Consider the following 13183-nt stretch of genomic DNA (forward strand, 5'->3'; position numbering starts at 1 on the left):
AATAGCTGAAATATTCTATTTTATTTGTATTTTATTATTTTTAAATCACTAAGAGGAGCAACTACTTAGCCCAGACTGAATCATCTCATCTAGTTTTCTAGATCAAAGTGTCTCCTCTTTGTGTGTGATGAGACAATTTAACAGTATGTGACAAACAGGAGATGCTTTTGTTTTGCAAAAAAAATTTTTGCGAAGAATTTTCATCCAAATCAATTTATGATTTCAAAAAAACATATTTATTTAATCTTAATGGGATTTTTGAACAGAAAACTGTTTCGATGAAAATTTTCCCACCATCTCAATTCCTCGGCTCTATCCCTTCCTCTGCAGGGTTCGTTGTCTGTTGGTTAGAGCAAGAGTGAGAACTGTTGGCTTTTCTCTCTGGCTCTGACATCGCCTTGCTGTGTGACCTGGGGTAGGTCATCTCCCTTCTCTGTACTTCAGGATCCCAATCTGTCCAATGGGAAGAGGGACACTTCTCTTAACTCCTGGCTGTAGTGAGTCTGGGTGAGATAATAGGCATTAAAGCACTTTGTGGAGGAGAAAGGGTAGTTTCAAGGTGTGCTGAGTGCCAAGGCATTGTAAAATTTGCTAAAATGTCTTGTCTAAAGAAACAAGAAATGGTTGGGGACAAATTTTAACCACTGGTTCCTGGCTCAGTGTTTGTTTCCTTAACAAACCAGGTGCTGTACACCAGTTCTCTTCTGAGATCCTAGAAAAAGAATATCGTCATATCCATTAACAAGATAGTATCTATGTTTAAAAAGGGGAACAAAGAGGACCCTGGGACATACAGACTAGTCAAGCCTCACTTTGATACCTTGAAGGATACTGGAACAAATCATTAAACAATCAGTTTGTAAGCACCTAGGGTTATAAGGACTAGTAAGCATGGATTTGTCAAGAAGAAGTCATTCCAAAACAACCCTATTTCCTTCTTTGTTAGGGTAACTGGTCTACTGGATGCGGGGAAGCAATAGACATGATATAGCTTGATGTTAATAAGGGTTTTGATACAGTCCCACATGACAGTCTCATAAACAAATTGGGGAAATGTGGCCTAGATGAAATTACTATAATGTGGGTGCAGAACTGGATGAAAGATCATACTCAAAGAGTACGTTTACCAATGTTTGGCTGTCAAAATGAAAGAGTGTATCTAGTGGGGTTCTGCAGCTGTCAGTCTGGGTCCAGCACTATTTGATATTTTCATTAATGATTTAGATAATGGAGTGGAGAGTATGTTTATCAGATTTGTAGATGACACCAAGCACTTTGGAGCACAGGATTAGAATTCTATGCCCTTGACAAATTGGAGAATTGCGGTGAAATCAACAAGATTCAGTGATCATAGAGCTTTAGAAGGGGATTGTTGCACCCAGGACAATGCTTGTATCCTGCAGGTCACAACTTGTCATTGTCTCTCTGTGATGAGAGATTTTTGCTCTGAATGTTCTGAAATACCTTGCAGCACCTTAATAAAGGCTTACAGAAAAACCTCACAAGGGGTTTATATATTGCAAAAATTCACTTTCCCCAATTGACATAATTAAGGTGGTGACAGCATCAGGACACTTTGGTTTGCATAAAATAGTAAGTAGTTTTAAGATTGGGGCTTTAATTAAGTAGAAATTAATGATAGTTTAAATTTAGAAAATCCAACATGGCTGACCAAAATGGTGGTGACGATGATGACGAAGTCTAAATTTTGGTAGTAGAAAATTCTAGAATCCAAGATGGTGTCAGGGGTGGGGCTCTCTTACCTAAAAATAAGGATGATGACATGGGGGGAGGAGCACTCCTAGGAGTGACATATGCTAATACACTGGGAAAGATCTAGAAATATGCTAATTTCTGCAAGCTGATTGGCTGACCCTGAGAGAGCAACCAGTATATAAGGCCAACAGCCAGCAGGCTGAACTTGTAGGGGTTTGGGGTTTTGTGGAAAACAGAAGCTGGAAGATACCTGCAAGAAGCAGCAGCTACCTGGAAAAGCAGCAGCAGCAGCAGCAGCGGCAGAATTCTAAGGTTGCCGTAGCAATGAGCAACTGCCTGCCGGCAAGCTATCTTAGTAGCAGCAATGAACAAGCAGCTAAACACCTCAGATCTGGCAGATAATGGCTGCAGAAGCCACAACCCTCTGAGGCAACACTGACACCAGCTTTTCTGTGACAGAGCAGAAGTATCCCTTTCTATAGAGGAATCGGAGGGATTGCGAAGAGAGTGTAAGCCTAATTTTTCCATCTCTTATTAAGAAATGCTTGGGTGTGTCTGTCAATAAAACTGGATGCCTGCGTCTTGAGTGAAATCTCTCCCACCCATCCTGCGACTGGCTGATCATTCACAGGATGTTAAATGTTAAATATTAGTGTTAAGTAAATGTTTTATTTTTAATTTGTGAACACGGTGATGATTTCTTATATGTGTCTATGGAGGCCACGTATACTAACTACATTGCATGAAGTACGGGGTTAAATTGTAACATTAAGACTAAAAGCCTTTGTATGTACGGAACCTCTATGTGCTTGTTACATTGAAACCACTGTATTTCTCGTATGTGTTAAGATATCCTATGTAGTCTGTGTCTTATTTTGCTGCACCACTTTAATTATATGATACTTTCAAATTATAATTCTATTGCATTTTACTCTGTTCCCATGGGTCTGACTCACGGCGCTGGTCCCATAGCCCCGACCCTCGGAGCTGTTCCCGCTCGAGGTGGTCTTTGGCATATAGGTAGTAGTCCCGTTTGAGATCCAGGTCCCGCTCTGTGACCTCACAGCACCGGTCCCAGCACCGGCTTCAGCCCACGCACTGCTCAGCTTCCAGGCATCGCACGGTTGACCGGCACCGCTCCTCACCGCAGCACCACTCTCACTCTTGGCACCATTCTACATTGCGGCACCGCTCCACACCCAGGCATCATTCCCCACTGTGGCACTGCTCTACATCACGGCACTGCTACTGTTCATGGCAATCAGACAGCCGTCACTCCCCCCTCAGGAGGATGTACCTCCAGTGCAGTCTCATGCCGCTCCCCCTTGGCCGTCCCGTTCAAGGTCGCCCTACTTTCGCTCAGGCAGGGCACTGGGGGCATCTGAGGCATCCAGATCAGGGCTGGGGAGTTTAAGGCAGGACACTCAGCACCCCAATGGCCGCCAGAATGGCAGTTTTGGACCCCATGTGCATACCATCAGTCCCAGGGTGCCCATCTGGAATCCCTCCACCACCCTGATCAGGATCTCGCCTCCCAGAGGCAACTCTCAGCTACCCACCCCAGGACTTTTCGCAAAACCCAGCTCCAGCACCACATTCACCGACCAAGGCTACACCCGGTACCCATGAGGACCCAACCCCTAAGGAACAAGTGGTTATTATGGAACTGACGCTACCAGTAGCTTCCTCCTTGTCATCCCCTGATGAGGTGGGGGCAGTCACCTCAACATCTGGGCCGCCACCCATGGATTATAGGGTGCTGCAGGACCTCCTCCGTTGAGTAGCCCTAAATATGAACCTTCAGGTGGAGGAAGTGGTTGAACAGGAGGACCCAATGGTGGACATCTTGGCACCAGAGGGCCCCTCTAGGTTAGCCTTAACCATCATAAAGACCATCCAGTCCAATGCGAAGACCATATGGCAATCGCCTGCCTCCATCCCCCCTACGGCCAAGGTTGCTGAATGTAAACACTTTGTTCCCACCAAGGGATATGAGTACCTTTTCACCCATTTCCCACCCCCCCTACACTCTCTTGTAGTAGAGGCAGTGACTGAAAAGGAAAGGCAAGGTCAACAGGCTCCCGCACCCAAATCAAGGGATGCAAAATGCCTTGATTTGTTTGGCAGGAAGATTTATTCCACAGGGGTCTTTCTCTCAGGATCACAAACCAGCTCGTGATTCTGAGTAGGTACAATTATAATGCCTGGTCCTCAATCCTTAAATTCAAGGAGCTCCTTCCATCCGAGTTGTGATTGGAGTTTGGAGCCATTGCAGAAGAGGGTAAAGCAGTTGTCTGGACTTCCCTCCAAGGCTCCTTTGATGCCGTGGACTCTGCACCATGTACTCTGGCGTCGGGGATAGCGATGAGATGCAATGCTTAGCTCCAGTTCCCTGGCCTTCCCCCAGAGGTCCAGCAGACAGACCTTACAGGACCTCCCCTTTGATGGGCAGGGTCTGTTTGCCGAACAGACAAATTATAGGCTGCATAGCCTAAAGGACTCCCGGAATACAGTGAAGTCCCTCAGCATGCACACTCCAGCGACCCAAAGAAAGCCCTTTAAACCGCAGACCACTCAGCAGTGGTCCTTCCCGCCCTAGCCCAGACAGGATTTCTCGCGTAGGAGAAGCAGATACAGCCGGCGCAAGCCATCTCGCCCTCCATCTGGCCAGGGCCAAGGGCAGCCCAAGCCCCCCTTGGGCCCCAAACACCCCTTTTGAAGGTGCGCCTGAGGATGGAATACCAGTCGACCCCCCCGGTTGCCTCTTCTCCGTTTTTGAACGGTCTATCCCACTTCTACCATGCGTGGTCCCTTATTATGTCAGACCGATGGGTGCTCCACATGGTAGAGGCAGGATATTCTATCCAATTCTGTTCTTCCCCACCTTCCCACCCCCTTTGCCTGTCTCTCTTCAGGGACCCCTCTCATGAGCAACTCCTCATCCAGAAGGTTCAGGTTCTTCTCGCCCTAGGAGCGGTGGAGACGGTCCCTCAGGTACTCAGAGGCAAGGGTTTTTACTCCTGATACTTCCTCATCCCCAAAGCGAAGGGGGGCCTCAGGCCCATTGTGGACCTGCAAAAATTCAACAAGTTCATAGTCAGCTTGAAGTTCCGCATGGTCACCCTGAGCACAATCATCCCTTCCCTAGACCCAGAAGACTGATATGCTGCCCTCGATATGAAGGATGCCTATTTTCACATATCCATCACGCCGGCTCACAGACAGTTCTTCGCTTCATAGTGAACAAGGTGCACTACCAGTTCATGGTCCTTCCTTTCGGACTGTGCACAGCATCTCATGTCTTCACCAAGTTCATGGCAGTTGTAGCAGCTTTTATCCATCGCCACCACGTACATGTCTACCCCTACCTTGATAACTGGCTCCTCTGGAGCCGCTCCCATCAGCAGGTGGAAACACAGGTGAATATAGTCAGAGACACATTTGACCAACTAGGTCTCATACTCAATGTCAGCAAATCCAGAATAGAGTTCATTGGAGCTGTTCTGGACGCGATTCAAGCGAGAGCATTCCTGCCAGAGACAAATAATCAGCAGCTTTTCCAGCTTCCCCACCACCACAACAAGGCTGTGTCTCAGGCTGCTAGGCCACATGACGGCCTGCACACACATAGTTCAACACGCCAGGCTGCGACTCAGACCCTTGCAAGCGTGGCTTGCGTCTGTGTATCACCCGGGCCGTGACAGGCTGGACACAGTGCTAACTATCCCTCGGCACATCCTCGATTCGCTACAGTGGTGGCTGAATCTTCACGCAGTAGGCACTGGAGTTCCTTTTCACCCACCCCAACCCGCCTAGACCTTAGTTACAGACACGACTGCGTTGGGCTAGGGAGCGCACCTCAGGAGACTAACAACTCAGGGCTTGTGGCAAGTAAAGGAACTGACCCTACATACCTGCTGGGCACTCAGAATGTGCTGGCAGACAGACTGAGCAGACGCTTCCTCACACACGAGTGGTCAATCCGCCCAGACATCAATCACTCCATCTTCCGCAGTTGGGGGTTTCCCCAAATCGACCTGTTCGCCAGGAGGACGCCTTCAGGAGTCACAGTCCAGGCTCGATTACAGACGCATTCATGATCCCATGGAACGGGCAGCTGCTATACGCCTTCCCGCCATTTCCACTGATCCACAAAGTGCTCCTCAAAATCCGCAGAGACAAGGTCGACATCATTTTGGTGGCCCCAGCTTGGTCTCACCAGTACTGGTACCCTCATGGACTTATTGGTCCAGCTGCCGATACGGCTACCTCTCCTTCCCAACCTCATTACGCAGGACCACGGTCGCCTCCTTCACCCAGACCTTCAATCTCTCCAACTCACGGCCTGGAGAATTCATGGCTAAATCAGGCAGAGCTTGCCTGCTCGGATCAGCTGAGGCAGATACTTCTGGAAAGCTGCAAATCGTCTACTAGGGCCACATATGGGGCGAAATGGAAAAGATTCTCCAGCTGGCGCGTCCAAAGGCAGGTGTTTCCATCCCAGGCCCCCATTCCTTGTATCCTGGACTACCTCCTGTATCTAAAGGACTAGCGTCTTGCGTTTGGTTCTCTCAAGGTCCACCTCGTGGCCATCTCGGCTTTTCATCCAGGTGATTCTGCTCGTTCAGTATTTGCTAATCCCATGGTGGGTCATTTCCTGAAAGGCCTGGAGAAGACACATCCCCCGATAAAGCACCCCATCCTGGTTTGGGACCTTAACCTAGTCCTCTCCCGCCTCATGGGCCCTCCCTTTGAGCCCATAGCTTCCTGTTAACTTCTTTACCTTTCTTGGAAAGTAGCTTTTCTGGTGGCTATCACCTTGGCATGACACATGTCTGAGCTGTGGGTCCTCACCTCAGAGCCCCCATACATGATTTTTCATAAAGACAAGGTGCAACTTAGACCTCATCCAGCTTTCGTTCCCAAGGTGGTGTCCCATTTTCATATTAGCCAGGACATCTTCCTGCCTGTCTTTTACCCAAAGCCATACAACAGCTCTCAAGAACAAAAGCTGCACTCGCTGGATGTCAGGAGAGCGCTTGCTTTCTACATCGAGCGAACAAGGCCGTTCCAAAAGACAACTCAGTTGTTTGTTGCAATAGCAGAATGGATGAAGGGATTACCAGTCTCTTCCCAGTGGATCTCCTCCTGGATCACCGCTTGTATCTGCACCTGTTATGACCTGGTGAAAGTTCCTCTGCCTGCTATTACAGCTCACTCCACGAGGGCACAGGCCTCGTCGGCAGCCTTTCTAGCCCAAGGAAATCTGCAGGGCCATGACGTGGTCTTCTGTGCATACTTTCACGTCGTATTACGCCATCATCCACCAATCCAGAAATGATGCGGCCTTCGGTAGAGTGGTACTATGCTCAGCAATACCTTGACTCCGACCCCACCTCCTAGGTAAGGCTTGGGAGTCACCTCACTGGAATTGATTATGAGCAAGCTCTCGAAGAAGAAAAAATGGTTACTCACCTTTTGTAACTGTTGTTCTTCGAGATGTGTTGCTCATATCTATTCCATTTCCCCCCCACCTTCCCCTCTGTCAGAGTAGCTGGCAAGAAGGAACTGAAGGGGGGTTGGGCCGGCAGGGTCGTATATAGAGCGCCATACCAGCGCCACTCCACGGGTCTCCACAGCCGGCCCGACTGGTAGCTGCTAAGAAAAAAGCTTCTGACAGCCATGCATGCAGCACATGCACACACCTAACTGGAATAGATATGAGCAACACATCTCAAAGAACAACAGTTACAAAAGGTGAGTAACCGTTTTATTCAACCGAAGAAGAAAGGCTTGTTTTCAGAAGAAAAAGCAAGCTGCTTTGCAGGGGTTAGAGCTTGTGACTCTAGATTTTAGCCCTCCTTGTTATGAAGAGTGTCCTAAGTAGCCCTTCCCAGGATTTTATTGCTTACCAACAGAAGAACCAGAAGAGTTCCAGAGGCCACCGCTGGTGGCCCCAATTGTTACTTCCACAGTAACAAAAACTATTGCACAAGGAAACTGAGGACGTATAGAAGAAATGGTAGAGGAAAGACCATATACCGCTGAACAGGTTAGGGCTCTAGGGAAATCTATGGTTCTTTAAATAGAAATACAGTAGTTGAATGACTGGCAAAAACATCAGGAATGCCTGGATTAACAGGAAGTGCTCTCTCAGCATTAATAAAAGAATATATGAATTCAGATTATTTTTCTGGACTCCCCTACAAAATACAGGATGGAAGAAAGAGATATAGATAGAATAGAGGAAGAAATTCTGAAGTTTTTCTTTCCTGGAGAAGATCCAGTGGTATGGTTCCATAAGGAAAAGCAACAACAAAAGGAAAGGCCAGAACCATACATAGCTAGGAAAAGATTATTATATAAACATTCAGGAATCCCTCAAGGAGGTAGAGTAATATTATATGATGTCCCGTAATTCAAAAAAGCATTATTGTTAGGATTTAATCCAACAATAAGAAGGGCTACAATCTCTGATGATCCTATCCAGACTCCTCTGTGTGACATAGAAGAAAAGGGAAAAAGACTATATGAAATAGGAGGCAAACTTGTTTCCCTTTCTAAGGGGAAGAATGAAGGAGTATCAGTAATAATTTTCTCTAATAATGGTCCAGGAAGACAGGGAAATCAACAAAATAAAAGAGGACTGTAGCGGGGAAACTACCCCGCTCCTGCCCTGAAGGAGTTAAAGCAGCCCAGGAGAGGGCTGTGAATGGGAAAAGCAGGCTGATTGGGAAAACAGCCACAGCTGTGGCCAGCTTAATCAGGGTCCAGCTGGCCCTTATAAGAGGGCTGTGGGCCAGAAGCAAAGAGATATACTCTCTAGCTTCCTAGAGAAAGAAGGACCTGGCTGCCTGGGAAGCTAAGGGTATCTAGGATGGAGCAGTGCTGGGGAAGGGCAGAGGGAGCTGGGGAGCTCCAGCCAAGCAAACCCCCAGGCTGCAGGCCTAGTTAAGGACACACAAAAGGTACCAGCAGGGTACCTGAAGTGGAGCAGTACTGGGGAGGGGCAGAGGGAGCTGGGGAGCTCCAGCCTAGCAAAGCCCCAGGCTGCAGGCCTAGTGAAAGGCCTATGAAAGGGTACTGGGGCTGCAGAAGGGCAGCCCAGAGATAGGCAGAGGCAGCTGGTCCAACCCTCCCTTGCCAATGATGAGTGGTTCATAGACTGCAATCTGCCCCAGGGAGCGGGGGCTAGATGGTGACTGGCAGTAGCCACCGAGGCAAGGTGGGGGTAGAGGGTTGGGGGATCCCCTGGATAGGGAGACTTGGATTGTGGGTTGCTGCTGGGGCCGAACCCTGATGAGGAGCGCACTGGGGTCTGGGAGGGACATGGGGGCCAGCGTCAGGTGAGACACCGGCCTGCAGAGGGCGCTCCTGGCCGGAAGAGCTAATTCCCAGGACGACTGACAGGAGGTGTCGCACCGGGGAGTCGTCGCCCTGTGACAAGGACTAAGAAAAGAGAAAGATAAAGAAAAAGTTTGTTTCTTATGAACAAAGAATCAATGATCCAGGAAGAAATTGGCTATGGAAAAGATTGCTGCAGCACGAATTTAAAGAACAAATTAATGGGTACTTACAGAAGAACTGCTTCAAAGATTAGCAAATCATGAAAAAAAGCATACCTATGGCCCCAACCAGTAGAGATCAGGTATATGGAAGCCAAGTGCCTCCTATCTCCCCAATACCAGCAAGAGATCATGCTGATTTAGTGGCACATTTACAAACAGACGATTGGGGGAGATCCACTGTTCATGTGGAGTTTAATAAGGGAGCGTTTGGACAAAATATGTTGATAGATACAGGTGCTACATTTTCTTTAGTAAATACAAGGAATAAGAATTTATTTGGATCTCCTGTAATAATCAAGGAGCTCCAGGGATTTAATGAAGCAAAGTGTAAGGTACCGTTTAGTGTTCCAGTTTCTTTTCAATTAGGAACAAGACAAGGAAGAGAACAGTTTGGTTTAATGAATCTGGATGGCGATAGAATAATTGTGGTTGATGTATTAAGCAAGCTCGGAGTGACAGTAGATTTGGTAAATAAGGTATTATGGGAAATATCTTCCAATAGGACCAGTTTAGTAGATCAACCAATTGTTATTGAAGCAGGGTATAGATTAGCTACTATTAAGGCAACAGAAGAAATGAAATGGCCAAATTGGCCAATAGAAGTTTTAAAAATTGCACAAAAATATAAAGCGGTCTGGACTACTAATAAGGCAGAGTGTGGAAAGATAGAAGCAGAGGTACTAATTAATTGGACTGATCCCTCACTGCAAAGACAGTATAACTATCCCAAGGAAGCAGAACCTAGCTTGATGAAGACTATCCAAGGACTCTTGGAGCAGGGAGTCATAGTAGAACAACAAAGCATAAATAATGTTGCTATTTGGACAGTTTTAAAAGCAGAATGTAAAACCTGCAGGTTAACCATCTAAGACCCCTTAATAAAGTAATCTCAATGACTGCCCCAGTAGTTGCAAAATGTCCTGAAGTAATTGCTTCCATTATGGGAGGAGCATGGTGGTTCACCGTCTTGGATCTGGCAAATGCGTTCTTTGCCATACCGTTACATCCAGACTCCTGGTATAAATTTGCCTTTACATTCCTCGGAAAACAGTTCTGTTTCACCAGAACCCTCCCAGGATTTCATAATAGCCCCACCATTTGCCATATGCATGTAAAGAAAATGTGGGATAAAATGCCTAATAAGGATAATATCATATCATATGTAGATGATATCCTTATTAGCACAAAAACAAAAGAGGAGAATTTGGAAATACTAGGTCAAGTATTACAAAAAATAAAAGAAACGGGGTTCAAGGTTAGTCCAGAGAAAGCTCAGATATGTCAGCAACAAGTTAATTATCTAGGAATAACGTTGGGACAAGAAGGGCGGACACCAGATAGGCAAAGGGTAGAATTTTTGCAAAAATTACCAGCTCCAACAGATATATCAATTTAAAGGTCATTCTTAGGGATGACTAATTTCTTGAGGGAGTTTATAGAAAACTATGCAGAAAAGGCCAGTCCATTGTATCAATTGTTAAGAAAAGGTCACAAATGGAAAAGGGGTTTAGAACAACAGGAAGCATTTACTCATCTTAAAAGGGCATTAGCACAAGCCTCAGCTTTAGCATATCCAAAAGTAGGACAGCCTTTTGTATTGCAATTGGCTACTACAAATACTGGAATAAGTGCTATTTTGAGCCAAGACCATGGTACAGGCCTTCGACTGGTGGCATATGCATCTAAAATCTTAGATGGAGAAGAACAAGGATTTACTTCTTTTAAGAAGGAGGTATTGGCATTAATTTGGGCTTTACAACACTGTGAATATCGAGTAAGACTATCCCCAGTGCTTTTGAAAACATCCCGTTCACCTGTGAAATACATGCTGACAGGGAAAATTAATGATGGGCATATTTCCAGTCCCAGATTAGCAAAATGGACGTTAGCCTTGTTAAATAAGAATATAGCCACAGAAAAGATTCCAAGTTTATCTCCTATTCCTTATGATCTTCTGATAGAAGGAGAACAGCATGAGTGTCCTTTGCCAGAAACTCCTCCTGAGGGATCTGCCATGTTCCAAGGTGGAGCAATCTCAAGTGTGGTCATAGATACCATAAAAGTTACTTGGTTTGTGGATGGGTCTAGTTTTTATGAGAGAGGCAAGGCATATATGGGATATGCGGCCCTAAGGATATCAGATGAGAAGGTTTCTGAAGGACAATGTGTACCGCACTTGGCACAAGCTGCTGAAATTGTAGCAGTAATAGTGGCGCTGGAGAATACACCAATAGATGTGACTGTGGCTATTTTCACAGACTGGGTATTAAGAGCTATAATAGGTTAGATGCCTCAATGGCAAAAGAGGGGTATGAAATCAGCAGATGGTAAACCTATAAGTCATGCTGAAAAATTGAAATTTATTTATGGGGATTGACACAAGAAAGAACACAACCTGTGTTAATGGGAAAAGTAAAGGCCCACAAGAAGAATGCTAAAGGGGCTCAGTGGACTAGGAAGGCAGATGAACAAACTAAGAAGGATGCCAAAGAAGGGATGATATGGAAACCAAAGTTCCAGTTAGCACCTATAACAAAAATAGAATGAGAAAAGATAGAACAAACTAATCTAGCAAGGAAAGATTCTGAGATACAAAAATTGGTGTCAAAAGAGAAATACCAAGGATGGAAAATTTGGCAGCATGAAACAGGACTAGTATTAACTACTAAAACAGATAATATGTCTGTATGGGTAGTCCCAATGAAATAATCTCCTTAGTACATAATAATGGGCATATGGGAATAGATAAAACCCTTGATAAACTGCAAAAGGCAGGTTGGTAGCCAAGTATGAGGGCGGATGTAGAGCAATATGTGAACAATTGTTTACCCTGTTTAGCTAATAATGCAGATACCAAAGTAGTAAAAGGACCATTCCATCAGAGAACAGAAGGCCCATGGGCAAGGTACAAATCAATTTTATTAGACCACTTGCAAAAACTGCAAGAGAAAATCAATATTGCCTTGTGATAATTGATCCTTTCACTAAATGGGTTGAAGCAATCCCTTCGAAAAATAATACAGCATTAACTACAGCTAGGGTTCTAGTGGATCAAGTTATTATAAGACGGGGGATCCCTATAGAAATAGTTTCTGATCAGGGACTTCATTTTATAGGAGAAATTACAAAGGGATTGTGTCAAGCTTTCAGTGTTAAACAGAGGCTACATATAGCTGGCCATCCTCAAAGCTCCAGGCGGGTAGAAAGAATGAACAGGACAATAAAAACTGCCCTAAGAAAAGTGGTAAACCAGCAAGGAAAAGATTGGGACCAAAAACTGCCTTTGATATTAATGGCTATGTGATAAAAGAAGTGGGCGGGGGGAGGGGGGAGTTTCCTTTTATGGACAGCCAGTTAGCTACAAAATCCCTGTTAGTAGCTGTCCTCTACTTGCTTTACCTGTAAAGGGTTAAAAAAGCCCATAGATAAAAGGAAGGGAGTGGGCACCTGACCAAAAGAGCCAATGGGAGGGCTAGAACTTTTTAAAATTGGGAAAAACTTTCCCTTTGTCTGTCTGTCTGTCTGTTGTTAAGATAATGATAGCTAGATGGCTGGGTGTCCCTGCAGTGGCTGCATACTGGAGACTGGACAAGATCCTGCTACTTATTTTTAGCTCATAGACTTCCTTGTTCAGCCCAGTGGGAGAGGATGGCATTAAAGGTCCTGGGTTGGAGCATTGCTAATGGTAGTGGTTTCATGTGTTCCATGGATCCATTGCTACATGGCATGAAAAGAATCCCGAGTGAGTGAGTTACTGCAAGATTGTGTCTTTGGGAATCCAGTTCCTGTCCCTGTCTCCCTGGCTGACACATGAGTTTCTGAGAGGGGAGCCACTGGGTTGGTGAGTGGGCAGGATACACCCAGCTATTGCCTGACCAGATCCTTGTTGGAGTCCCAGA

At 45.8% G+C, this 13183-nt stretch overlaps 1 protein-coding gene across 1 annotated transcript in view; it reads left to right on the plus strand.

The window, feature by feature from the left end:
* Positions 1 to 1912: 1912 nt before the first annotated feature.
* ANKRD42 (ankyrin repeat domain 42) overlaps positions 1913 to 13183 on the plus strand; it is a 50862-nt gene continuing 39591 nt past the window's right edge. The window contains exon 1 of the mRNA XM_074955765.1: positions 1913 to 2225. The gene's annotated coding sequence lies outside the window, so the exon portion shown is untranslated. The remainder of the gene's footprint in view (positions 2226 to 13183) is intronic.

The sequence above is a fragment of the Natator depressus genome, chromosome 1, assembly GCF_965152275.1.
Source record: "Natator depressus isolate rNatDep1 chromosome 1, rNatDep2.hap1, whole genome shotgun sequence".
Taxonomy (NCBI): domain Eukaryota; kingdom Metazoa; phylum Chordata; order Testudines; family Cheloniidae; genus Natator; species Natator depressus.